This window comes from Bos grunniens, chromosome 3, assembly GCF_055505025.1.
Source record: "Bos grunniens cultivar Pamir isolate PY7600 chromosome 3, Bosgru_T2T1.0, whole genome shotgun sequence".
NCBI lineage: Eukaryota > Metazoa > Chordata > Mammalia > Artiodactyla > Bovidae > Bos > Bos grunniens.
This window is the reverse complement of record NC_141167.1, coordinates 64,726,967-64,753,744: the sequence shown is the minus strand read 5'-3', so window position 1 is coordinate 64,753,744 and position 26,778 is coordinate 64,726,967. Positions and strand designations below refer to the sequence as shown.

The window sequence follows — 26,778 nt, the reverse complement described above, 5'->3', positions numbered from 1 at the left end:
CTGGTCTTGACCTCTGCTCTTCTGACTGGTCTGGCACTTTGATGGTGAAACTCAGGCACAGATGTTGAGAGTGGCAAAGGCTGCCTCCTTCCACAGGACTGGCTGTCTTTACTGAGTGCGTACCCTGCTGCATCTCCTTTAATCCTTCTGGGAACCTCAGGGAGTGTTACTGTTTATGTCCCCATTTTATAGACAAGGGAAGGGCAGTACAGAGGAGTTAAAGACCTGTCCAGGTCACCAAGCTAGTCCCCAGCAAAGCCAGATCGAAATCTGTGTCTCCATGGCCCTAGAGTCAGAGATTTTAGCAGCCGGAGTACACTGCCTCTCTCCCCCTCTGTCCTTTAAGTTACACGAGGATTGAATTTCTTCTTTTGCAGGGTAACCATCAACAACTAGCTGGAAATCCAGCAGGGCCTTCCCCACATTTTCTCCAAGCTCAATCAGGAAGCAGAGGGTTTTTGGGGTCCCCCTCATCACTACCCATCTTCTTCTTATGCTTCATCTAGGACTCTCAGCTTCACCCAAATCATTCGCATCCCAGCCTTCCTGGCTAACACAATCCTCTCCCTACACCCCACTCACATCTGCACCCCGGTCAAAGATGCTACTTCCAGGTTCCAGTCCTTCTTGGTCTGTTCTCTGCTATAAAGCTGCCAAACAAGGCATGCCAAGGGGTGCGGGGAATAATGCATAGCACTGTGGACGGTGTGTCTTATGCCATTGTCAGCTTAGAACATTCTGCAAGACAGTGGTTTTGATCTACAATTATAGGTCAGAATTTCCGGGCCTGGGAAGGACATTTGAGGGAGACTTGGGAGAGAAGCAGGTGTGGTACACCTGCCACCATTCCAGTCAATAACGGAGGGCTACTCCATCACCCATGGGACTCACAGGGCCCAGCCTGGAGACGCCAGGGCCTCCTGATCAATGCAAGAATATGGAGGAAGGAGGGCTTCCTTCAGGAAAGCTGCTGGTGGTTTGAGAAGTGGAGGGTAGAGCATAGGAACAGATGAAGCGGGAGGTGGCCTGATTTCTTTCTAGTGCCCATGGTGGGAGTGACCCCAGCCTTCCTGAAAGAGACACTTGGCACATGTAGCATGTAGTGATTGTAGCCCATGTTTCTGCCACATTGTTTTTCAATGAATTCACCAAAAATTTTGAAAGTATTTGTATGCACAAGGTCCCAGTGTTGCATTTGGAGACATGGAGATGAATAAGACACAGTCGCTGACCCTGAGAACCTCGAAGTCTAGTGGGAAAGCCAGACACACACAGAAGTTGCCACAATACTAAGCAAGCAGTGATTACTGCTAAATAGAGACAGAGGGCTGTGGGGTTCGGAGGCCAGCTGATTACACTGCGCGCGCAGAGTTTGCAGAGGAGAGGACCTGAGCTGAGCTCAGGGAATAAGAAATGCAAAAGCCTTGTCTCTCTTTGAACACTTAATGCATATCAATTTTGACAGGCATCACCCAGAAATTCACCACACGGCTGTGGAGGGGGACTGACCTCCATCACCCAGGAGGAAGCTAGGCCTCACGGGATGAGAGCAGCTCAGCTGAGGAGCAGCACAGGCAGGAGGCAAACCCAAGCCTGTGAGTCTCGGAGCAGAGAGAGCCTCACAGGTCAAGAGAAAGGGGTGGCCAAGGGCCGGGGCTGGAAAGCGTGGAATGGATTTGGAGAGGGGAAGGGGAGCAGGTTGGCTAAGGTTGAGGTCCTGTGGGAGGGGCTTGGGGTGGGATTGGGAGGTGGGAGACATGGAGAGGGCAAGACGGTGTCACCTGGGGGCCACAGCAGGTTCTCCGCAGTCCCCTGCCTGGGCTTATGCTCTGTTTCTGCCACCTACAAGCTATGGAACTGCAAGTAAGTTGCTTAGCTTTTCTGTGCCTCAGTTTCACCGTTTATTAAAGGGGGATAAGGGCACCCCCTCATAGACTTGCTGTGAGAATAAATGAGCTAACACATGTATTATCACAGAACAGTGCTGGGGGCTTATGGATGCTCTATGCCCTTCTCCTCCTCTTCCCCAGGTCCTCCTTCTTATTGAAAGAGGCAGTGCATAGACTTAGTTTAGAGCATGCATTTTGGAGCCAGGTGGCCTAGTTCAAGCCATGGCTCTGCCACTCAGTCGCTGTGTGACCTTGGTCAATTTACATCACATTCCTGTGCCTCAGTTTACTCATCTATAAAACAGGGCAAACAGGGCCTGTCTTACAGGGTTGTCACCAATGCTCAAGGAGACTCTGTTTCCCAAAACAGGAAGTCTGGCTCCACATACAAAGCTATTTCCTAAGTCATATTCTCACTCTACTGTTGCTGGTTATGGGCTAAAAAGTTTCTTTACAATCAGTTGTACAAGTGTCCTCCTGGGAAATTCAATAAAAAAAGTTCAGCAAAAGAACTGTAAATTCTTAATTGTAGGGGGTTAATAGGGCTTTATTATGGTAAATTTACCTCACACATGATTTAATAGGTCAAAACTACAGTTTGTAATTAAAAACCTAAGAAATCATGCATGCTGAGGCTTATAACACACAAATTTTAGCCTGAGACGACTAACTCAGGAAACCATAAAAGACAAAGCAGTGTATATAAATCACGGAAGGGGGTGAGGTTTCAGGAGACAGGTAGATCTATTTGGGGACTTTTTTCAGGCCCCTCAGTATAGGTTCTCAAATCCTTGACACTTGAACTGTTAATCAACTCCAAACAGAAAATCAGCACACAGACCAGAGGCCCTGCTGCCGTTGACGCCCAGCCTCAGCTTTCGTATCGTCTCCCGCTGTCCCGCTGAGAGTCACTCAAGCAAAGTTTTCAGAACGGAAGCCAACCCTCTATGCTTTCGTTTGAACCTGCAGACCTGCCATGAATGTGATGGATCCTTTCCAGTTAAGTGGGAAGGAAAAACCGTGGTGAAGTTCTGGAAGTTTCTCAAGGTTAACAGCATAGTTCTATCAGAGGACAGCATTGTTTAGTGGTTAGGTGGACAGATAGACTCCACTGGAGGCTGACCCACCACTCAGTGGGACCTGGAGCAGATGCTATCAGCTGGCATGCACAAGTTTCCTCTTTTATAAAATGAAAGCAATGATAGTCTCGACCTCTTAGAGTTGTTTTGAGGACTACGTAACACCGTAAGGGGCTTTCCTGGTGACTCAGATGGCAAGGAATCTGTCTGCAATGCAGGGGACCTGGGTTCGATCCCCAGGTTGGGAAGATCCCCTGGAGAAAGGAATGGCTACCTACTCCAGTATTCTTGCCTGGAGAATCCCAGGGATGGCGGAGCCTGGTGGGCTGCCATCTATGGGGTCGCACAAAGTCAGACACGACTGATGTGACTTAGCAGCAGCAGCAGTACCGTGCCTGGCACACAGTAGGCACTTAGTATTTATTATTATTATCACTTTACTTAAGCCAAAGGGTTAGGAAGAAGGAGGGATGGAGAAAGGGAAACATTAAAACCTGTATCATTTTGCCTTATCCTGAATCAAGAGGTGTTTCCTTTTCTGAAAAGAGATGCCTTCCTGAGTTAGAAAGCAATAATTACAAAATTCAACACGTTTTCTAATAGGTTTTGCTCTTTGGCAGGAAGGTTTAAATTTCACTTAATATCATGCCTGACATTTCCCTTCAAAGGGAAGGAAAATTGGAAAAAGTTGGTGCCGAAGTTATTTTTGGAAAGAAAAACCAAACAAAGAGTTAATTTATTTGAAAGCTTTGGTTGTAAAACACCTACAAGTTGAAGTTCTGTTTGTTTTAATTTTAAGTCACATTTAGAAGCAGATATTTATATGTGTATGTGTATTTACATTTTACGTATGTATACATATCTGGTTTGATGTCATAGAGTTTACAGTTCTTTATTCTTATGTGAACAAGAGAACACCCCTCACAATATAACTGCCTTGGGGTCTAGGACATGAAAGGGCCCCCCAGGTGGCGCAAGTGGTAAAGAACCAGCCTGCCAATGGAGACATAAGAAACACAGGTTCGATCTCTGGGTTGGGAAGATCTCCTGGAGGAGGGCATGGCAAGCCACTCCAGTATTCCTGCCTGGAGAAGCCCATGGACAGACAGAGCCTGGCAGGCTATAGTCCATGAGGTTGCAAAGAGCTGGACACAACTGAAGCTACTTGGCATGTGCTAGGATGTGAAGCCCCCGTGCAGCCCTGGGAAAGCCTTCTCTACTGTGGCGGGGGGCGGGGAACGCTGAGGGTAAATAGGTCTCCATTTGTTTGACAAGGCTTCCAGCTTGGGTGTCGCTTACTGGAGCATTGCTATCCCTCCTTCCCAAACCCTACCCCTGCTCCCCACTTCCTTCTGGCCCCCAGAAGAAGAGGCTGAAGCCAGGCCCCTCACAGTGACCTTTCATCCACGGCTCTCATCTCCTGAGCTGGGCTCCTGCCTGCCCTCAGGAGGGTAGCTGTTCTGCTGCCTCTGTTTCCTGTGGGAAGGTATCTAGGGGTGTCCTCCTTTCTCTTCCGCTTCCTGGTTGGTGAGGAGCAGAATGTCCAGGTCTTGGTTGGGAAGATAGCTCTTCTCTGTGTTGCCAGCAGCACACGTTGTAACAGTTAGTATCTTCCACTTCAAATTCAAACAGATGGGGTGTGTGTGTGTGTGTGTGTGTGTGTGTGTGTGTATTTTAACCTCCTGGCCAATCTGTAAGTAGTTATGTGAGACTGGCCAAATGGGCTCTAATCATGGCCCGGGTTTTGGGGTCTCCCACTCAGGACTTAAGAAAATCAGATTCACTAATAAGTCAGGAGACTCAGAAGGCTAAAACTTAGAAGAAGAAAAAAAAGAATTTGAAGCTGAATGGGCTTCCTGCAGCAAGCAGTGTCCTTGCTGAATAAATGCGAGCACTCCTTTTTCCTCATGAAGGGTGGGAAAACGTTTACAAGAAAAGAGTGAGAGGAGAGTCATTGTCCTTAGATCCTTCCATGAGGAATTCTGTGCGCAGTGAAAGCTTCTATTTAAAATTCAGGCCCGAGCCCCATACAGGTGTTTCTCTCAGAACTGAGTCTCTCGTGGCTCCACTTCCCCAACCCCCACCCCCATCCCCACCCCTGCCCGAAACATGCTCCCCTCCCGGCCTTGAACATTCTCTGGGGCTTGGATTGGAATCTGGCTACTCTTTGGCATTGCCTAATTACATTGGTCAAGGCCTGTGTTCTTGACAAAGAAAACATTCCTCTAACTCAACCTGAGTAATCCTTAATGAGTCCTTGTATCTTGTGATAAATTTCATAATTATTCAGCCCCTACCACTAACACCGAAATTCATCAGTCAAAGCAAATTAGCCGAGATTCATTAGAATAAGACATCTAGTAGGCACATGTACTTTATTAGCCTCTTACACCAATAGTTTTAATTAGGTACATATTTCACAGCTCTCGAGCTACTCCAGTGAAGGGCTGCCTTTATCTCTTTTATTTACAGTAACAAGCTATCAAACAAACACCACCATAATTAAACTTGGATATAAAAAAACTTGGTTTATTAATGGCAGCCTATTCGAGCCTTGGATTTCTGAAACCTGTACAAAACAGATATTTTTATTAATTAAATAAATACTACTCAAACTGAAAAGATGAAGCGGTGCAAGAGAGGCCTTGAGCTCGAGTCAAGAGTGAAATTCTCTTCTTCCTTCCCCGCTGATGGTTTCCTCTAGCTCACCTTCAGCAGGGGGAAAAAAATCTCTTCATCAGATATTTTAGTGATGAGAAAAGTGATTAAAATCCAGAACATTTTTAAATTATTAATAAGGAATTTAAATGATGTTATAAAAAAGGGAAATACAGGAGAAAATGTTACACATTCATAGAATTTTGGCTCATGCATAATAAACAGTTGAAAACATTTTACTTATAATACCACTCAAATTAAAGAGGCAAGAAGCCATGCCACACGCTTTTATACGCGGTGTCAATAAATGACAAATGGCGCCATCTGCTGGTCTTCCAGTTAAACACTTTATATTCAGAGCCCGGTTGTCAGAGCCATCAGTTTTGAAAGTGAAAAGTCTCTAAGTCCTGCCCGACTCTTTGCGACTCCATGGACTATACAGCCCATGGAATTCTCCAGGCCAGAATACTGGAGTGGGGTAGCCGTTCCCTTCTCCGAGGGATCTTCCCAACCCAGGGATCGAACCCGGGTCTCCCTTATCAGTTCTGAGGTTATCAAAAATAAAGGAAGGCTAAAACTCCCTGCCTACAGATACTTCCCATACGGGTAGACAAGGTATAACCCTACGAGAGAGGCAAAGTTTGAGCTTAATTCTGAAAGTTTCATACAGAGGCTACAGGCAAGACAACAGGAGAGACTGCTAACCTTTCTGGTCTCTTAAGAGTCAACGTGAGTTGAGCTCTAACTGAGGTGAACACAAAAGAATCACAGCGAGATCCTCAAAAGGCACAGAGGGCGAAGAAAAACGGCAAAGTGCTCTCTCAGTTAGGGACTAATTACGCCTACTGCCTGGGAACCCTGTGTTCCTGGATCACGATACGGGGGAGAAGCACAGAATTCTGGAAAGGGACAACTGAGCTCTCTGGCTGACTCTGACTCCATCTCCATCCATCCTCAAGTCCTGCTCTGGAATATTTGTTTCTTTGTTTCCATTTCCACCTCGCTCTTAGTTGTTTCTGGCTCTGTGCATGAATATGAAATTTCCTCACTCTTCCGACTTCCCAGGGGCTGGTGTGAAACCAATAGAATAACATCATTTTAATATAAATAAGCTGGATCGATTAACTAAACTAGTTTATACAAACCATTGAACAAAAATATATGTGGGACAACCTTTGAATAACTTCTTTTAAAATTCAAACTCTCCAAAAGAGAAGACCTACCCATAATCCCAATTTCTGCAACAAGTCTCCCTCTCTTTAAGCTTGACCAACTAAATCAGTCCTTCGGAGGCCATCAATATTTGCAAATTGAAAATCTACATTTCCAGACACCACAGTCACGAGGACCTTTCTCCCTGGCTACATTTTGGAGTAAAATGTGAAATCAGATCATTTTTAAGGCTCTTTTATTGTTGTTATAATATTGCTCATAATAACAGCAGAGAAAATAATTTACATTTTTATAGGAAATCATTTAAAAGGTTATTGTGAATAAAAGTGTTATTAACAAAATTTGAGTAACTTTGTATTGCTGCTGTCCTTTCTGTGAGGTAGAACTCAGAAAGTTTCTTCCAATGGGACTGCTTAAGAAGAGATTACCCCTGGTTCAGACTCTTGAGAGTCCCTTGGACTGCAAGGAGATCCAACCAGTCCATTCTGAAGGAGATCAGCCCTGGGATTTCTTTGGAAGGAATGATGCTAAAGCTGAAACTCCAGTACTTTGGCCACCTCATGCGAAGAGTTGACTCATTGGAAAAGACTCTGATGCTGGGAGGGATTGGGGGCAGGAGGAGAAGGGGTCAACAGAGGATGAGATGGCTGGATGGCATCACTGACTCGATGGACGTGAGTCTGAGTGAACTCCGGGAGTTGGTGATGGACAGGGAGGCCTGGCGTGCTGCGATTCATGGGATCGCAAAGAGTCGGACACGACTGAGCGACTGATCTGATCTGATCTGATCTGACCCCTGGTTCAGGCTGCCAGTTTATAAGGCAGGTTACTCACAGTGTAGGGCTGATTGTGTGGGTGTAGGTGTGAATGAATTTCTCCAAGTCCATCTTCTTTGGGGCTTAAACGCCTGGGAAAATAGGAAGCAGCATGGGAAAACTTCCTGCTTGGGAGAATCAGCTACCCTGGAAATGTTCCTTACTGTGAGTAAACAGTTCATTTTAATTCCATGAGCTCCTTGCCAGGGTTCTGTCTTCCTTAGTGGCCCTATACCTTAGATAGGAGTCTGTATCAATAGCCTCTGTTTTGTGGCCCTGGCCCTCTCTTCTTTTCTCAGCTCACCCTTTGGAGTCACAGATCTTTCACAGCCCTGGGGACTCCAAAGAACTAGTGTCTTTTCTCTTCAATAAACAAGATCCCTGCATCCCTTGCTGGTACAGAATTTTAGCTTGGGGTCATGAAAAAGTTCTGAAGATGGCTATGGTGATGGTTATACAACAATGTGCTGTCCTTAATGCCACTGAATTGCATGCTTATAAAGGATTAAAATGGTGAATTTTATATAAATTTTATCTCAGTTAAGAAACAAATACTCTTTCAGTAGCTGCCCATTGCTTTCTGGATCAAGTCTGAGTTTTTAAGTGTGCTATAAAAGATTCTTTGGACCTTTCAACCCCAACCTATTTCTTCAACTTGTGCTGCCCTCTCTATGTCACCCTGGAAGGACACTGTCCCACAGAAATTCCTATAGTGAAGGAAATGTTCTATACCTGTCCATATGGTAGCCATCAGCTACTATCTGTGGCTACTAGGCACTTGAAATGCGGTTAGCATATCTAATGGGCTGTATTTTACATTTAATTTAGTTTTAAATAGCCATGTATTAGTGGCTACTCTATTGGATGGCACAGTTCAAAAACACAGAGTTCCATCAGGTTGTTTCATAGCTCTGTGCCTTTGCTCATTCTCTTCCTTCATCTCAATGGCCTTTCTTCCCTTTCATTCTCAAACCCTGAGCTAAACATAAATGCCTCCAGGAAGGTGGGGTTGGAAGAACTCCCAGGCACTTGGTATCATGATACCGCTTCTCACGCAAGGATTCTTTTATGCATTCATCCAGTCTTTTTCACAACTCCTTGTTTGACACTAGAGATGCAAAGAAAAATCCAGTTCTTGATATAAAGCTCACAATCAGTATCTCTTCCAACAACCCTTCCTACCCTATTCTGCCCATTAACCACGTCATTCAATCACCTCCACTGATCTCAGCCTTGCAATCCCTAAGTGCCTGACTTCACTCTTCCTCCCACCAGCTCTTCTTTCTTCAATTCTTGATCTACAGAGAAAAAAAAGAATCAACTTTATCTCCTACACCTGGCACATGGACAAATCTAAGAGGCTGTAAAAGTCAGTCACTACAGAGAAGGGGACTGCATATAGAGGAGAGGCCCCTGAACCAGGGATGTCCTATATCTGCCCTCAACACCTTTAGGCTACCTCTCTATTAAAAATTGGTCATACACATCCCCAGAAGTCTCCCCTAAATGAGGGGTTTCAGTCTCTTTGAGAATAAAGAGCAGAGGAACGTTGGCCATCCCATCTCAGGGCACAGCCAGTCAGGCCTTTTAAGACAGAAGATGAGAGCACTGGCTCTCAATTCTGGGGGCCTCAGAATCACCTAGGACAATTTTCTAAAAATAAGGATTGTTGGGCCCTGCTGAGACCTACTAAACTGCCATCTTTGGGAGTGAGATCTAGGTATTTGTATTTGAGGACTCTCCACAGGTGATTGTGTCATGACAAAAGCCTGAGAAACCTCAGCCTAGAGTGTAAGGAAATACAAACCTGGGCCAGGGAACAAAGAAAGCATGAGGGTGCTGGGAAGGTATCACCACGAGTGCCTGGCAGCAGCATCCCTTGTAGAAAACTCTGAAACCAATGGTTATCAGCAGGTTAAGTCTGGATAACCACCTGTATTAGTCTGCTAGGGCTACCCTAACAAGATACCACAGGCTGGGTAACTTAAACATCAAAAATCCACTTTGTTGGCAGTTCTGGAAGCTTGAAGTCAGAGATCAAGTTGTCAGCAAGGTTGGTTTCTTCTAAGGTATTTCTTCTTGGCTTATAAATGGCCATCTTCTCCTATGTCTTCACATGGTCTTCTCTCTGTACATATCTGTGACCTAATTTCCTCTTCATATAAGCATACCAGATATATTGAATTAGGGCCTACCCTGATGATCTCATTTTAATTTAACTACCTCTTTTTATTTAATTAAAGTATAGTTGATTTACAATATTATATTAGTTTCAGGTGTACCACATAGTGATTCAATATTTTTATAGATTATATTCAATTTAAGTTATTATAAAATAATGGCTCTATTCTCTGTGCTATGCAATATATCCTTGCTGCTTATTTATTTTATACATAGTAGTTTGTATCTCTTAATCCCATATCCCTATCTTGCCCCTCTCCACTTTCCTCTTCCCATTGGTAACCACTAATTTAACTACCTCTTTAAAGATCCAATCTGCAAAAACACATTCTGCATATTGGGGGTTAGGACTTCAACATATGAATTTTGGAAAGGACACAATGCAGCCCATAGCAATCCTAGAAATTCAGTCCATAGAAATCCTACAAGCAAAAGCTTTTCCTGAGTTGGAAAAATCTGACTCTTTATCTTGTCAACATTTGTTGTGAGCGTCCCACATTAGGCAGAAGAAAATGACCCATGATAGCATATGTGTGTCTGTTAAATTGCTTCTGGCTTCTCTGATAGTTCAGTTGGTAAAGAATCCGCCTGCAATGCAGGAGATCCCGGTTCGATTCTTGGGTTGGGAAGATCCACTGGAGAATGGATAGGCTACCTGCTCCAGTATTCTAGGGCTTCCCTTGTGGCCCAGCTGGTAAAGAATCCACCTGCAATGTGGGAGACCTAGGTTCAATCCCTGGCTTGGGAAGATCCCCTGGGGAAGGGAAAGGCTACTGACCCCAATATTCTGGCCTGGAGAATTCCATGGACTATATATTCATGGGGTCACAAAGAGCTGAACACAACTGAGTGACATCATTTCAGTTGTGTCTGACTCTTTGCTACCCTATGGACTGTAGCCCGCCAGGGCCCTCTGTCCATGGGATTTTCCAGGCAAGAATACTGGAGTAGGTTGCCATGCCCTCCTCCAGGGGATCTTTCTGACCCAGGGATCGAACCCATGTCTCTTACGTCTCCTGCATTAGCAAGTGGGTTCTTTACCACTAGCATCACCACCTGGGAAGCCCATAATAGCCTATATATGATTTGAAACAGAAATTGTCATTATGAGAATATTTATAGTTTTTCTGCTTCTTCCCTTAGTTATGATCAAGTCAGACTGCAAGTTACAGAAAACCTGACTAACAGTAGCTTCAATTAAAAAAAAGGCTCATTTTCTCATGTAACAAGAGGTCTAGAGATAGGCTGCTTCTGGTGTTGGCTCTGTAATTTGTAGATATTAACATCAGTGGCTTTGTGCTTCTAATGGATTTTCTCTTGTGCCTGTGATTTCCTGGTCAGAGGTGGCTGCTGTAGATCCAGACATCACACTCTCATTCAAGACAGGAAGAAAAATGAAGGAGCCATGCCAGCTATATTAGAAGATTAACCAGGGAAATAAAAATATCCTTAGCAACTCATATCAGACTTCCTCTTATGTCATTGGCCAGAACTGGCGCATGGCCACTCCTAGCTACAAGGAAATCTGGAAAAGCATAGTCTGGGTACATTTATTCAAAAAATATTGACTGTGTGCCTTGTTTATGTCAGATATTATTCTAGGCACTTGGGATAGAACAGTGAATAGAAGACAAAAATCCTTGCCGTCATGGAGCTTTTAATTTGAAAAGAGTTTACACCCTAGTGTTCACATTGTCTCTTCCCCTAATAAAATCGGGTGGATAGACAGCAATCTGCCACATCATACAGCTTCAACAACAGAGCCCTGTGACTTCCACCCTAATTTTTCATCTGCATCACCTTCTTGAAAAGAGTCTCGCTCTACATAGGTTAGGTCAACTTAATATAGTATAGGAAGAGATGAGGGGAGGGAGAAAGGAAGAGAAAATTGAATGTGGGTCTGAGATGTAGAGAGCTTTCCAGGACCTATGGAGAAGGGCTTCTGGAACAGCCATGGGCTATAATGGAAATAAGCAAGAGAGGAAGGGATGTTACATTCTTCTCTGAGTCTTATTCATGGTTTTTGTTGTTGTTGTTGCTGTTGTTCAGTTGCTCAGTCATGTCCAGCTCTTTGGGACCCCATGGACCTGCTTCCCTATCCTTCTCTATCTCCCGGAGTTTGCGCAAACTCATGTCTGTTGAGTCGGTGATGCCATCCAACCATCTCATCCTTCTCCTCTTGCCCTCAATCCTTCCCAGTATTGGGGTCTTTTCCAATGAGCTGGCTGTTCCCATCAGGTGGCCAAAGGATTGGAGCTTCAGTTCCAGCACCAGTCCTTCCAATGAATATTCAGGGTTGATTTCCTTTAGGATTGACTGGTTTGACCTCCTTGCTGTCCAAGGGACTCTCAAGATTCTTCTCCAGCACCACACTTCAAATGCATCAATTCTTGGGCACTCAGCCTTTTTTATGATCCACCTCTAACATCCGTACAAGACTACTAGAAAAACCATAGCTTTGACTATAAGGACCTTTGTCGGCAAAGTGATGTCTCTGCTTTTTAATATGCTGTCTATGGTTGTCATGGCTTTTCTTCCAAGGAGCAAGCATAATTTCAGTGGCTGCAGTCACTGCCCTCGGTGATTTTGTAGCCCACGAAAGTAAAGATTTGACATTTAAAATCAAACCTTTTGATTTTTGAGCTTTGAGTAAAGAAGTTGGGCTAATCAGATAATCCTCCTTTTCTTGATGGGTTGAATTTCTTTTTGACACTGTTCTAACTGAACCCCATGGACCCAAGTTCATAAGGGGAACATTTTATTTGCAGCTGATGTTTGTCATCATCATTTCTTGACTTTGTGTTGCACGACCACATAGATTTTCTAAACTTGATGTTAAGCTATGGCAGCCTCACTCTCCCTGCCCTAAAACCAATGGCCCTCAGTCTCAAGTTACTCTCACACAACTTCTTCCCCAGCTTCCAAGCTATGTACTCCACATAGCCTCCTGCACAGCCCATTCAACCTCCTCCAGCAGTGCCACCCAAGCAGGGGCACTGTCTGTCCCCTCAACCTGCCAACATACAGCAAGGAGAAAACTCATGGCCAGGCAGGACAAAAGGAAAAATCCACAGTCAATTTCTCAGAGTCTTAACTTTTCAATCTCAACCCCATGTCAGGAAACACCTGACATTTCTCTAAATAAATTTTTTTGGAAAATCTTTCCTTTTTTTTAAAGCTAGCAAAAGACTCATCCAATTTAAATTACTAAACAGAACCCTCTGCATCCTCTGCAGACATTCCACACATCCTCATAGTTTACTCCAAAAAGAATGGGTGGAACTGGCCTTTATTTGTGACTCAAGAGTCAATCTTAGTGAATTTCCTAAAACAAAGAAAGTCAGAGAATCAAACAGCTAGCAGACACACCCTACTAGCCATGGTAGTAGGTACCTATCCTTACTAAAATTAAGAATGATAATAATATAATAAAAGTCCTCCTCTTTAGTAAACTAAATAGAGGATTCTGGCATTTTTTAAATTCAATTTTATATCCTTGAGCCACCCCTTACATATATATATATATATATATACACACACACACACACACACACACACATTTATAAAGTACACATGTTCATGTATTCTGTGTAAGTCAGGGTTATGTTCTTCTGGGAGCAGCAGAAAACCTAAAACTGTGAGGCTTAAAGAAGATAGAAATGCTTTTCTACCCCAGGTAACATTCAAGAAGTCACATCAGACTGTGAGAAATTCACTGTGGATTTTTCTATGGAGCTCCACAGTGTCAGGGACCAAGGCCCCTATCTTATTGCACCACCATGTATGGTCTCCATTGCCAAAGTCACCTTCTTGGCCAGAATGGCTACTCCAGCTTTAGCCTTAATGTCACATTCCAGCAAACACAGAAAAAAAAAAAGAAAAAGTTGTACTTATCACTCCTGCTTACATCTCATTAGTTAAAATTTAATTGGTTTGGTTTTAGTCACTAAGTCATGTATGTTTCTTGTGACCCCAATGGACTATAGTTCACCAAGTTCCTTTGTCCTTGGAATTTCTCAAACAAGAATACTAGTGTGGGTTGCCATTTCCTTCTCCTAGAATTTAATTATATAATCATAACTAGCTGCAAGGGACTTTGGGAAATACAGTCTTATTTATTTATTTATTTACAGTAGCTCCTTGTTGGTTATCTATTTTAAAGATAGATACATGTGTCTATCTAGCAGCATGTACCTGTCAATCCCTAACTCCCAATCTATCCCTCCCATGAATAAGAAATGTAGTCTTCTTCATGATGGCCTTTTACCAGCAAAAAACTGGGGGTGGGGTAGGGGTTATTACAATAAAACAAAGAAGAAAAAAAAAATAATGAAGTAGTGTTAAATGGTAACACAAAATATAAAACAAATATCCATGAATCCATAATGATATAAGTAGATAGTTGAATAAATAAATAGGGGAGAGTAGACAAAACATACAAATATTTCCAAACAATTCACTTAGATACTCTGTTATTGAGAGGTAGAATATAATTCTCTACTCCTGGAGTGTGGGTTACTCTTGCACAGTATGCTATGAAAAAGGAGAAAAGAAAGAGTAACTCTGCAGTGGAGAAACCTGACAAATCCTACCTTAAGCCAGGTAATCAAGGTTAACATCAACAGTGATAAATCATGTTGATAGTATGTACCCTTGATGTGATGTGATAAGAACAGCACTTTACCTCTGTGGTCTTCCCCAAAACATATTACTTCAATCTAATCATGAGAAAACATCAGGCAAATCCCAATTGAGAGACATTCTACAAAATACCTGACCAGTACGCCTAAAAACTGTCAAGGTCATCAAAATAAGGAAAGTCTGAGAAACCATTACAGACAAGAAGAGTTTAAGGAGACATAAGGACTAAATGTAATGTGGTATCCTGGATGGGATTCTATTGAATAAAATCAAAAGGAAAGGGTGGGGGGATTGGGATTTGGGAAAAACTGAGAAGATCTGAATGAATTATGGACTTCAGTTAATAATAATGTATCAGTATTGGTTTATTAACTGCTACAAATGCACTATACTAAAGTGGAGTGTTAATAATAGAAGAAACTGGCCGTGAGACATATGGGAACTATCTGTACTATCTTGGCAAAATTCTGTAAAACTACTGCAAAATTAAAAGTTTATTGGAAAAAAAATGAAGGAGAGCAAGACATTGGAGAATACCAGAGGTCTTCCCCTCAACCCCACACAGGGGCTGGCTCTTCTCTTTGTACCCCAAATCCAAGAGATGGTCACACTAGAAGGGCCTTTGAGGCAACTGTCTCATCCTCCCAAATAAGGGGAGAAAAGCCCAGAGAAACCCTTAAGGAGGTTTGCCCAGTGGTACCCAGCTCCCTGGTGGAGGAGCTGGAACCTGAAGCCAGGTCTCTTGACAAGGACCAGCTCTGGCTCCACTCCTCCACCTACACATGGTGAAGGAGATGTATGGAGAGGAGAGGGAAGAACGCAGCCAAGAACCGTCCTTTTAACAATGGTGAGTCACTCCATCTCTCTGAGCAGTAGTTTCCTTATCTTTACAGCAGAGATAGTGCTCACAGTCCTGTTCATCCTCACAGGACTGTCATGAGGAGTAAAACTCACATAAACATGTAGTAACCCAGCGGGGACCTTCTGACACATTGAAATTTTGTAATACAGCCCAAGAGAGTTGACCCAAATATCATGTGTGTTTATTCAGCATGTAGGCAGTATCGTCTGCCTTTCAAAACTGGGACATAATATCTGGTGAGGGTACTGTTATGTTTTCTGATTAATTGTTGGAGGTTCTCAATCAGCTGGCCTTTCCAGATTTTCTCTCTCCACTCCGCTCCCTGACACGCTCTCCAGCAATCCTAGATTTCCACATAGCCTAACCTGAAGGATGCAGAAGCCTGCTCAGGCCACCACTCCTCGGCTTCTCCCAGCAATACAGAGTCAGTCCTGTTTAGTCTGGCAGATGGTTCTGGTCCCCAGGGAACGCTGCCTCGCAGATCCAGATTTCTGCAGGCTTCTCTGAGGGAGGACGGTGCATTCCTCAGTGCTGACCACAGCATCTCCCACGTCCATGTGCCCACTTGCATCGACCCCCACCCAGCCCTTCCCACGTGTCCCTTAGCACTCATTAGCCTAAGAGGCCTGGAGCTGGTCTTGTTTCCAGTGTCTATAACCTCAGAGACCAAGTCACCTTCCTCCTTCCCTCTAGGGCTCTACCTTTGGAGTTCAGTTGCTTTGTCTTTTCTCTTAAACCCTCAACAGCCAAAATATTCTACCCCCTTACCTAGATGTTGGAGCTATTCACTCTTCCTTATAATCTGAGTTGGGTACCTTCCACTTACCCTTTGGAGAGAAACAACTTTCTCAAAGATATTTCAAAGGCTTTTCAGGGGTCTAAGGGAGACTCCCAAGGGATCCCCTCACCCCTTGGGAAAGGCAATTCTACTCTCAGTGACTGTAAGGAGATATTCTAGCCTCAGTGATCAAAAGTACAAACCCCTCAAAGAAGAAAAGCGAGAGGAAAAAGTAAAATCTGACTATACTATTGACAAGGCATATATATTGCTGTAAACAAATGAAAAGTGAAATTGAGTGCCCCCAGGTGTTGTTCTCGGCATTGGGAATGGAGAAAATGACTGGACCCTGTGCCTGCCCTCAAGGAGGTTAGATCCTAAGAGAATGACAGATGATGACTGACCATACAGTTTCCTAAGAACCACCAGCAGCTACTAGAGCACAGCATGCTGATCCAAAGGAAAGGCGTCAACCAGTCCCGCAGGAAACAGCTACCCATAACCAGCCCAGTCCACGAGGACCTCCTCTAGAGATGGCAGCCTGGGCACGGAGGATGATCAGGCTGAGCTCTGGGTTTCAAGCAGAGGCACAGAGGGAGAGGATGTGGGATCTCCTTAACATATAACATCTTGAAAAACAAACTTAATATGAAAGGAAAGGTGCTGGTATTAGGATTTTCTTGGTTGAAAGTAACAGAGTTGAACAAAGATATTGGACCATAATCAAATACAAGGGCAGAGATGCAGAAACAACTTGAAGTTGGGATTGAATGCCACGTGGCTTTGTGATTCCCTGACAAGGGAGGCTCATTCTCTTTCACAGACTGACCACCTTCACATGATGCAGAGCACAGCTCAAAAAGCTCCTGAGTCCAGCACCCAAAGGTTGCCTCCATCAGATGGAGGTACACTATCTTCCCTTGAATCCAACTTAGAAAACCCCAGATGAAGATTCTGATTGTCCTGGGTTGGGTCAGTGTCCACCCCCAGGCCAATAAACCATAGTGAGAACTGGGGAAGGAGATAAGATCATACTGCCCAAGAAAAGCCACAGGAACCCTTGTTGGTGCAGTCCTGGAGAAGAGAAAGCTGGGAGCCAAGAACCATCCCAACAGACATCTCTGACCCATTTAAATGCTCCAAATACCCAGGATTGAAAGGTGGAGTGTGATTAAGAAATTGCACCACTGTTTTTATCATTTCCTAGTTAGGACCCTAGACCAGCTCTGAGATACTATGAGCACACAGCAATACCTTTCTAACTATGTTCTAGTATGGAATGAATAAATACAAACTGGAGTAAATAAACACAAACTGCTTACATATGTCTAGCATCTTACTGAGCATTAAGGGGAAGATGTGAGAGTAGAAATTTGAAGAAATAAGACTCACTGCCTGCCCTCAGGAGCTTACCACTATTGGAGTGACTTGGGATCGGAGGTGGATCTGAGAGACCATCTACCCACAGACTTTCTAGTAAGTTCCTAGAAGACCACAACCAGGCTGGGGGAGGGAGATGGAGAATAGGGCAGGAGGAGGCATGAGAGACTGAGCAGGCAGGCATGGACCTCCTGGTCTCCACAAAGCTTCTATAGCATCTCCTGCTTTATCTGTTCTGCATACTGCCATTCCACATAAAATCATATTTGTAAAAAGTTTCTTACTCCTTTAGGAATGTTTGAATACTCCAGCTCCCTTGAGCAGCCCCTGGAGGTTCCAATGCCCAGAAAATCTGCTTATGATATGTGTGTAATCCTCACAGCCATGCGGAGATCCAGCCGGTGAAGACAAACATGGATCTGGAACCCCCTCCTCCTGCTCCCCAGGTTGCCCCCAGCCCTCATTTCCCTTGTATGAAAAGCCAAACAAAACCATAGTCAAGAGGCCTCCTGTGGAAACTCAGAGAGTGCAGCTCAACCTCTGGAATGTTCAGTAACAGGATGGAGGAGCACCCCTTGTGGACGGAAGAAGGTAGAAAAGGAAGGGAGCAGAGATCTAGCTCGGGGAGGACCACACACCAAAAATGGTGCCAGATGTTTGACGTGTGCAGATGGGCACAAGCATGAGATGCGAAAGGAGAAGCAGAAGAAAGATGCAAAGAGGAATGGAGGAAAGAAGACAGGGGAGATGCTGAGGCCAGACCAGCCAAGGAGTCCCAAGAGTCACTTCCAACAGCTCAACCTCTTCCCTTGTCTTGCATCACAGTCTAAAGTCCTGAAGGCACTGACTCAACATTTTCTCAGGAATTCATAATCAGATACTTTTAAAAAAGCCATGGCAAATGTTATGTGAGGGTTTCTGTGTTCTGGGCACTGTGCTCAGGACAGACGGAACACGGGAAGCCTGCGTAGACTCAATTTGGTGACCCTACAAGCCAGTGTCCTATTGACCAGGAGTCATTTGCTGAGGATGAGAAAAAGTGATTTTCCACTAATATAATTCATACACGTCTCTCTTGCTGTTAAAAACAAGAGAATTATCTCATGCAGTGAAACATTTTAACTTAATTAGAATTGCCTTCCATTTCAGTTATTTTACTTTCATAACTGAATAGTGCTCCTTTCAAAGCATAGAGATAACTTATATTGATAGAGTTGTAAAATCTTATTCAAATTTTGCTTTAAAATCTAATTTCTCTGACTTGCGTGTTGATAGAACGTGTTCCATATTTTTGTTCTTGTTTTCTCTTATAATTCTCTAAGTCAAACAACTGCTTGAGAAACCTGGTATCAGGATTCTAATTTAGATAATAGCCTAGTTTTCCAGTATACAACCACAGGCCTGCAATATTTGATTTCAGATTTTCAGGCGGCTACCATTGCTGGTCCCAGGGTGATTGGTGGCAGCGTGAAACCCACATCCAGCCAAAGGAAACTGGCCAAAAGGAATATATTTTTTTTTTCCTTTGAAGGGGACTGTCTATTCTGGAAGGACAGAACCAGTTCCATCTTGTGGGTATGTCAGGAACATGGGTAGAAAGCGGAGTTCCTGGCATCATGTTCATCATTTATTCTGCAGGTGTTTGGCATTCCCTTAAACACTGATTCCCCACCCAGCCTAGGAAGCTGCCTTCAAGCCCCAGCTCTTAATCTGGCTTTGTCTGTGCCAACTGTTCATGTGCATTTAATCCTCACAACAATGCTAAGAAATATTATCATTCCCATTTTACAGATGAAGAAATTGAGATCTAGAGGCTTCTATGGTGGTCCAGTGGTTAAGACTTCATCTTCTAATGCAGGGGGTGTGCGTTTGATCGCTGGTCAGGAAGCTAAGATTCCCACATGCTTTGAGGCCAAATGACCAAACAAACAAACAAACAAAAAGAAGCTATTATAACAAATTATATACAAACTATTATAACAAATTCAATAAAGACTTCAAAAAATGATCTACATCCAAAAAAAAAAAAAAAAGACAGAAAGAAAGAAAACTTAAAAAAAAAGAAAATGAGATTTTGAGAAATTAAGTAGCTTGCCTTTGGGCAAACTAACTGGAAAGGAATGGAATGGGGCCATGGTTATGCCAGAACTCCAAAGCCCCTGTTCCTACAGTAGACACGACTCCATAGCAATGCCTCTAGAAAAAATAAGCACGTTTTTCGTTTATATTTATATCTTAGAGTTTCTGCTAAAATGACTGTTTTTGATTTGAGACCTGCAAAATCAGGAGTTCCTGACTTCAGGTCACCAACTCTTTCAGTCACACCAAGGAAGCAGTATGTGCTGGAGTAAGAAGAACACTGCCCTAGGAGAGCCCTAGGTAGTCTGTGAGTCACCACACCTGACACACAGTAGGTGCTCAGTAAACACATGTGGAGCTGAGAACCATAGGTCATGTATGTACGTTTGGTTATGCCTTTCTTTCTGGGTGTTCAAGAGGGCGCTTTAAATAAAGATCCTACAGTTCATGCCAGCATCACAGGGACTGTAGTGTGGCATCAAAAACCAGCATTTACTGAATACCCATTAAACTGCCTTTGTGGTGTAAAATTTGGGGGTTAAAGAAAATGTAGGAGACTTTTGCTCAAAGTAACCTCTGCCTCTAACTGCTTTGTTCAGCTTCTCTTCCTTTCTAACTTTGTCCCATAAAAATCTCAAGGGAATTGAAATTAAGCTGTTTCCCAGATTTGCTTTTCAAAATTAGTCCTGGCCTGGCCTTCAGCACGGCAAACACATTCTGTGTGGTCACAAGGGAGGACTGCCTTGAATTCTTGGAGCAACTACGGAGTTTTGGGGGCCAGACAAGCTAAACAAGCACCAGAAAAAAAGACACAGGTGGGTGTTTTATATTAATTACTGCCTGCCATGCTGATCTGTCCAGGGGCATAGACCTCTTTGGCTTACCCTTTGATCCTCATCCTTTCCTCTTACTGGAAATAACATCTACTTGCTGGACCAGGGACTGGGGAAAGTTATCCACAAGAGTGAAATCAGGTCAAAGTTTTGCACAATGCCCGGGGACCATCAGCAGAGTCATAGCAGTCCCCAATCCAAATGGTCCTCCTCCGCGGTGTGGGAGGTGATGAGGTCGTACTTGACACACTGGCCATTAACTGTGCAATGACTCATCCCATCAGAGGGCCCATCTGTAAACGCTAGACATTGTCAAGAACTTGGCTCCATCGTTCTCTTGGGAACAAAGAAATTCAATTTTAAATCTGCATATTCATCATTCCAGAGAAATAAATACAGTATGAAATGAAAATATTTAACAGTCAACATTTGATAATTCCCCAGTCTTGTTCAGGACAAGATTCTGTCCTAAGGAACTGTAACACCCTTAGATATGGGATTTTACAGGCAACATTCAAGAAAGCTATCTTTCTTTCCCATAATAGATTTTCTTTCATTCTATGTGGGTTTTCAACAGATTGCTCCCAAGGGGAAAATCCTGCCCCACTCTGTCTTTTCCTTACAGTGCTGTGGTTGTGGTGTTTTAAGCGTTTCTGGGAATTTCCTTTGTATCTGAGTCGTTTGTATCTTTTCAACCTTAAAGTCATCTTTTCACTGACATTCCCTCTTTAAAGAAAAAAAAAAGTTGTTTTTGTTTTGTTTTGTTTTTTACTGTAAAATATAAGAGCTACACCAGATGTAAATCATCCTCTCCAGCCAGTCCTGTTTTGCTGTTTTGTTTTGTCTTTCCTTGGCCACACATAGGTTGTTTGTGCCCTGGGAAAAAATGTAATCTACAGGTTCTAATAGGGAAACTGAGGATGCAATTTTAAGGGTGAAATATCAATGAAACTTCTTGCCCATAAAAATGTAGATTTCAGCAAGCCTTCTTTTAAAAAATGTTAAAAATTAGGAGAGGGACTGTTTGTGGTCAACTTATGGAGATTCTATTTACAAATGCCCTTTATTTTCTATCACACAAGAAATTAACAGAATCTAAACCAATTTCTCTTGCATAGACATTATTCAGTGGTAACAACTCCCAGTATGAAGAATCCAGGTTTCCTTCTGTCTAATCATATGGCCATTTTCCCAACTGTTTCACACATGCTAATGGACTGTGACAAGTAAAACATATTTGGCTCAGGGTACGGTCCGACGTGAAATGGATTCACAACCACGAAGCTTCTAATCATTTTTCTCCTAATCTACCACTGCTTTGGGGGTTTGGTGTCTTCCCTGTCATGAGCGATTTCAGTGCACTGATCAGGGTAGACTTGACAGATTCTTTATCAATGTCAAGTGTCTTTTGTGGTTAAGTCCAGTAACGCTAAAACAAAACGCTTCATAGATACTAGATATATGGTGGCATTACAGAATTCTCTTGCAGGCAATATTTTTTGGTCAACCTATGAAAAGAAAAAAGAAGTGAAGGTGAAAACCAAAGAAGATGCAGCAGAAGTCTTGGCAGTTATTTCTGTGGAAGTCAGACAATGTGACTGACATGGGGCCTATGACTCTCCCCTCCTCCATTCAGGTTAGAATAGAGCAAAGAGAAATTGCCAACAAAGAAAATCATGATCTAGGGGGAGGGGATAGAATTTCAATAGGTTTTTAATTTCAAGAAACAGAGCAGTATTTTAGGAAAACACAGGACCCCTGCCTAGGCACACATTTACATCTACAAGTGTATGCACCCACCTGTACCAATTAAAATCATACATTTTTCCCTGTGAGTTTTTCTCATGCCTTGGGAAATTAATCTCTTAGACTTCGTTGACATTATCAGCTCTCACAATATCTAACATTAGTGTGAACTGGCTTAGAAAAAATACAATCCAAGCATCTCTGAATAAAATAGAGACTCTGTTAAGTTTGCTTTTAGTAAAAAGAGTCTGTAGTGCCATCAATATTAGGCCTTTCCCAGCAGTTCTAGCCGTGACAGCTTCATTATGGAGGATGTTCGCTTTCGTGGTTCATAACAATGGCTATTTTAAAAGACTCACCAATGTGTACCACATGAGGCCTGCCAATCCCCTCTACCCACAAATAAAGAAGATGCCCCAACCACTTGATAAATCCATGGTGCTTAGTTGGCTCATCAGAGGTTTCAGAATATCACTTTTCAGAGTAACAGTGGATGTAAGAAGCCTCATTGTCTTTTTATTAACCCAAAAGCCAAGGCTAACAAAATTCTCATCAAAGCTGTGAACAGACAGTGGAAAGAAGTGCTCTAAGTGCTGGGAGCTAACCTGGAATTATTTGTTATACTACCAAACCGGTAAATTAGTAGGAACAAATAAGTCCTCAGCTATCAGATATTTTTCTGTATTACACAGTTAATGACTAAATCTATTTCAATATTTTATCTGATTTTTTTCTTTTTTGTACTAATTTAGAAAGTTGGTACTTCAGTGTAATTGAACTCATTGAAGGTAAAAATGTCCAGAGCTTTTTAATAAGGTACCTTTCAATATTAAACTTTGGGGTCTGTTTTCCTCCCAATAGGCACTTAGCACTAATGGCAATTGTGTCCAAACACTGGGTAGGAAATACATGTCTCTGTACTGAGCTCCATGGAGGGGAAAAAAAGGAAGAAAGGGGAAAACAACGTTGAGACTGAATAAAAGAGGTAGAGTTGATTCATTAACAAGATGAAATTAATATCTGGCACCCCCAAATTTCAGAGCACACACACCTTTAATAAGTAAGATGAGGAAAAAATTTCTAAATCATTTTGAATAATACCCAAACCATGCTTTTCCTGAGCAATCTGTTTTCCCTCCATCCCCAGCATATACATTAGACTCATTTTATACTTGTTATGTACATAATGATTCTAGACAACATAAGATGATTTCATGATTTTTTTTCCTTATTATTTTTACTTATCTACCAGTGAGCCAATTTATGCAGCTTAAACCATTGCTAAAGATGCATCAAAAATTGTCTGTAATCATTACAAATAATAGCACTGAATGTTCACAAGAAGCTGTTTTCTTATCATATTTTCATTAAAACATCTTTTCAACCTGCTTTGCTTTTCCCACATCTGAAACCTGTGTTGTAATCAGTCTTATTAACTGAGAACATAAATATGATTTATTATGGTCTGATAATGGAAGCTACGTGGACCCAGAGAAGGGCTATATTGTCCTTTGATAAAATGGCTCTTTTCTCTCAAATGGAGAGCTCTATCATGAGAACATGCAGAATGTAGTGAGTGATTATTTCCTCGGGGTGAGTGATGGCAAAGCCCGACAGAAAATCTTCTTGTTGACCATGACAGCCTCAGAGGGTCCCCAAACCTCCCTGAGTTTGACAACCTGCAGACACTTTTGATGAAGTGTATTCTTCTGCCAGAGACAGCCTGTCTGGGAGGAGAAAAGAGACCTTTATCGTCTGATCGGCTATTATTGTCTTGATCTTTTATAAGCAATCTCTAATGCACATGAATATAATATCCTTTCACACAAGTGCCAAGCATAATAGAAATGTGGTTATAGGACCCTCCCCCTGGTTATGTAAATATCCTTACACTATAATTAAGAGAGATGGTTTGTGACTGATAGGGTAAGGAAAGAGTAATCAAACTGTTTTAGGATTATCTCCCTATTTTAAAGACAAACCCACGGTAAACAGCATTTATGGTAGATATAGGGAACTAGGTTATCTTGAAGTCTTAGTCTAAAAGGAAAAATAGTTTTGAATATGGTATTGGTGTTATATTTTTATTAAACATGCAAATGGCAGCTGGTTTTCAGCCAAGTGATTACTATGCTGATATGACTTAGAAGAAAATGAGAATGCCTCTCAAAATACCTGGCTGAGGGTTACAGCAAGAACAAAGACCTATTAATAAGGAATGCACTTGCACAAATGGGTCCTCCAGTCCAAATAAAGTTCTCCAATAAATTTCCCTCTTATTCATTTCCAGGATCCTAAATATGGAAAAAAAAATTTAATTAACAAATATATTTGCAGACAAAACTCTTGCAATTATTGGGCAATTAAATTTACTTTTTATGTGACCCATGGGAGCCATCTCCATTTCTAAACAGTGAAGGATAGTTCTAGATGGTGTTTGTTTGTATTTGGTGACAAAAATTTTCTGATCTTCCAGATAACCCAATCAGACTTACCGCCAGCTCCTGGAGGCCAATAGCTTAATGTTCAATCTTAGTTGCTGGCAAAAAGGAGAAAAAGATACCACCCACCTGAAAAACTTTAATCCCCCCAGCAAAATACAGTGCAGTCATTCCTTTACATCTACATATTTCGTATCAGCAAACTCAACCAACCTCAGATCAAAAAAATTCTGAAAAAAGAATTTCAGAAAGTTCCAAAAAGCAAAACTTGAATTTGCCTCCTGCAGGCAACAATTCACATAGCATTTACATTGCATTAGATGTTACAAATAATCTAGAGATGATTTAATGTATACTCGAGTATGTATAGGTTATAAGCAAATATTATAACATTTTATATAAGGAACTTGAGCATCGTGGGTTTTCATATCCTCTGGATTAATCCCGGGAGGGTACTGGGCCATTACTGTACTCAATTTTTCATTAACCTTCTGACATCTGGACTCCGAGGTGTCCCTACACTAATCACTAATGGGTTTTGCATTACCAATTAGTGGAGAAAACTCGCAAGCGCTGATGCCGAAGAGTTAATATCATTAGTTCCACACCACTGGGTGGTCAGTTGGAAGAGCAGCCCCTGAACTCAAGAGGGGAGAGTCAGGGACCCTGACTTGGAGACAGCTCTCGCTCTGAAGGAGAAAGCTGCAGCTCACAGACATTGACCTCCATGTCTCTGTCCTGGCATCCAGCCTCGAGGTAGATTCAAATATTACACAAGAGTGCAAGCATATGCGCACACATTATGCACAGGTTTAGGCCAGGACCAATCACCAGCCTAGTCAGGCTTTATTGCATCTGTCTCATCAGAGGGTGGATGAGACCAGAGGAATGCTCTCTCTCTCAGCACCTCTGTCCATTTGCTTCTCTAGGCAATGACTTTCCAATGAGAATGAAAAAACTTGCCATTTCAGAGGGAGTTGGATTTTGAGAAGTGTTTGATCTCCTTCAAGAGATACTTCTCTGAAGTTCTGCCAGCCCTCGATTATCTGTACAAATGAGGCCTAAAGAAAGAATGGAAAGATTCAATGCACAGATAATCTTCAAACTCCAGTTCAGTCTGTGTTTTAGTTTCTTTCCGAACAAATTGTACCAGAGCAATTAACAAACAAAACTGACTGGATGTTTCCCTTCTCCTTTTATGGTCAATTTTGTGGATATCAGCAGAGTGAGGAAATTGTCAAAACAGAGGCAATAGGAGAGAGGAAAGGGAAGAAACAAAACTCCCAGATAGTCTGCAAATGGGATAATGTAATCTTGAATAACTAAGAAGAATCTAATTTTAAAGATAATAAAAGAAGGCCCAGAATGCAAATCCATCTACAAAATGCACAGCCTCTTCCCCCAATCCTAAAACAGCTCGTAGGAAAACCAATAAGTAAACAAAAAACCACAAGAAAAACTCCAATCTACTGTCCCCATCCACATTTTCCCTGATCTAATCTACACATGTTCTAAGTTAAATTATATTCTAAAGAGGATCTGGGCAGAGAGGAGAAGAACGCACAGAAGACATTTCTTATTTATGTTCCATCTGGCTTTGCTGTCAGGTATTGATAAAAACAGCCTTGCTTTCAAAACTGTACTAGCCTAAAACTTCAGAAATTGATCAACTTTAATTTGTTTTTCTTAGAAAAACCAACATCCAAGGAAAGGACAATGACTCAGCACTTCATTTTTTTTTTCCCCAGTCTCAGACTTTTCAGATCATTATACCAAAAATGTTTGAATACTTCTGAGACTGAAACTAGAACTTTCATTCAAGGCCAGTGTTTGGAACCCCTCAGTTAAGGGAAGTGACACTCTTTAGTGACCTAATCATGCACATTTTTTTGGCCAGAGTCATTGACTGACTGCACATACTTTGTTCTGCTTTAGAAATGAAAATCTAATAAAGTAATTGGCAGTTTCATTGTCGCAGAAATTTTCTCCAATATCCCAACTGGAATTGTGAAAACAGGTTCAAATTCCTATAAGCTCTCTCCCCTTTCACCCTCAAATGCCACGCTTCAAAACCAAACGATTTCCTAAGAAATTGCAGGACTTGGTTGGGTTCAGAGGTCGAGGCATAGGGTAGGGAGGAGGAAGACTCTTTCTTCAAGTTGGAGGGGATTTGCTTTTTTCCGGAATCTTGAGGCTGGGAATGTTCTGCCTCTTGCAAAGGAA

The 26,778-nt window shown here is 42.4% G+C and overlaps 3 long non-coding RNA genes across 3 annotated transcripts in view; 1 reads left to right on the top strand and 2 right to left on the bottom strand.

Annotated features, from left to right (window-relative positions):
* The window catches only part of LOC147375734 (uncharacterized), a 47,323-nt gene that overhangs the window by 2,592 nt on the left and 17,953 nt on the right, over nt 1-26,778 (bottom strand). The gene's annotated exons all lie outside the window — the stretch shown is intronic.
* LOC147375733 (uncharacterized) overlaps nt 20,218-26,778 on the top strand; it is a 31,088-nt gene continuing 24,527 nt past the window's right edge. Inside the window, exon 1 of the long non-coding RNA XR_015160401.1 lies at nt 20,218-20,350. This is a non-coding gene — a long non-coding RNA (uncharacterized LOC147375733). The remainder of the gene's footprint in view (nt 20,351-26,778) is intronic.
* On the bottom strand, nt 23,333-24,410 carry LOC147375735 (uncharacterized). The gene is made up of 2 exons (XR_015160402.1): nt 24,290-24,410; nt 23,333-23,841 (listed from the first exon to the last, which is right to left on the bottom strand). It is a non-coding gene; the product is annotated as an uncharacterized LOC147375735 (long non-coding RNA).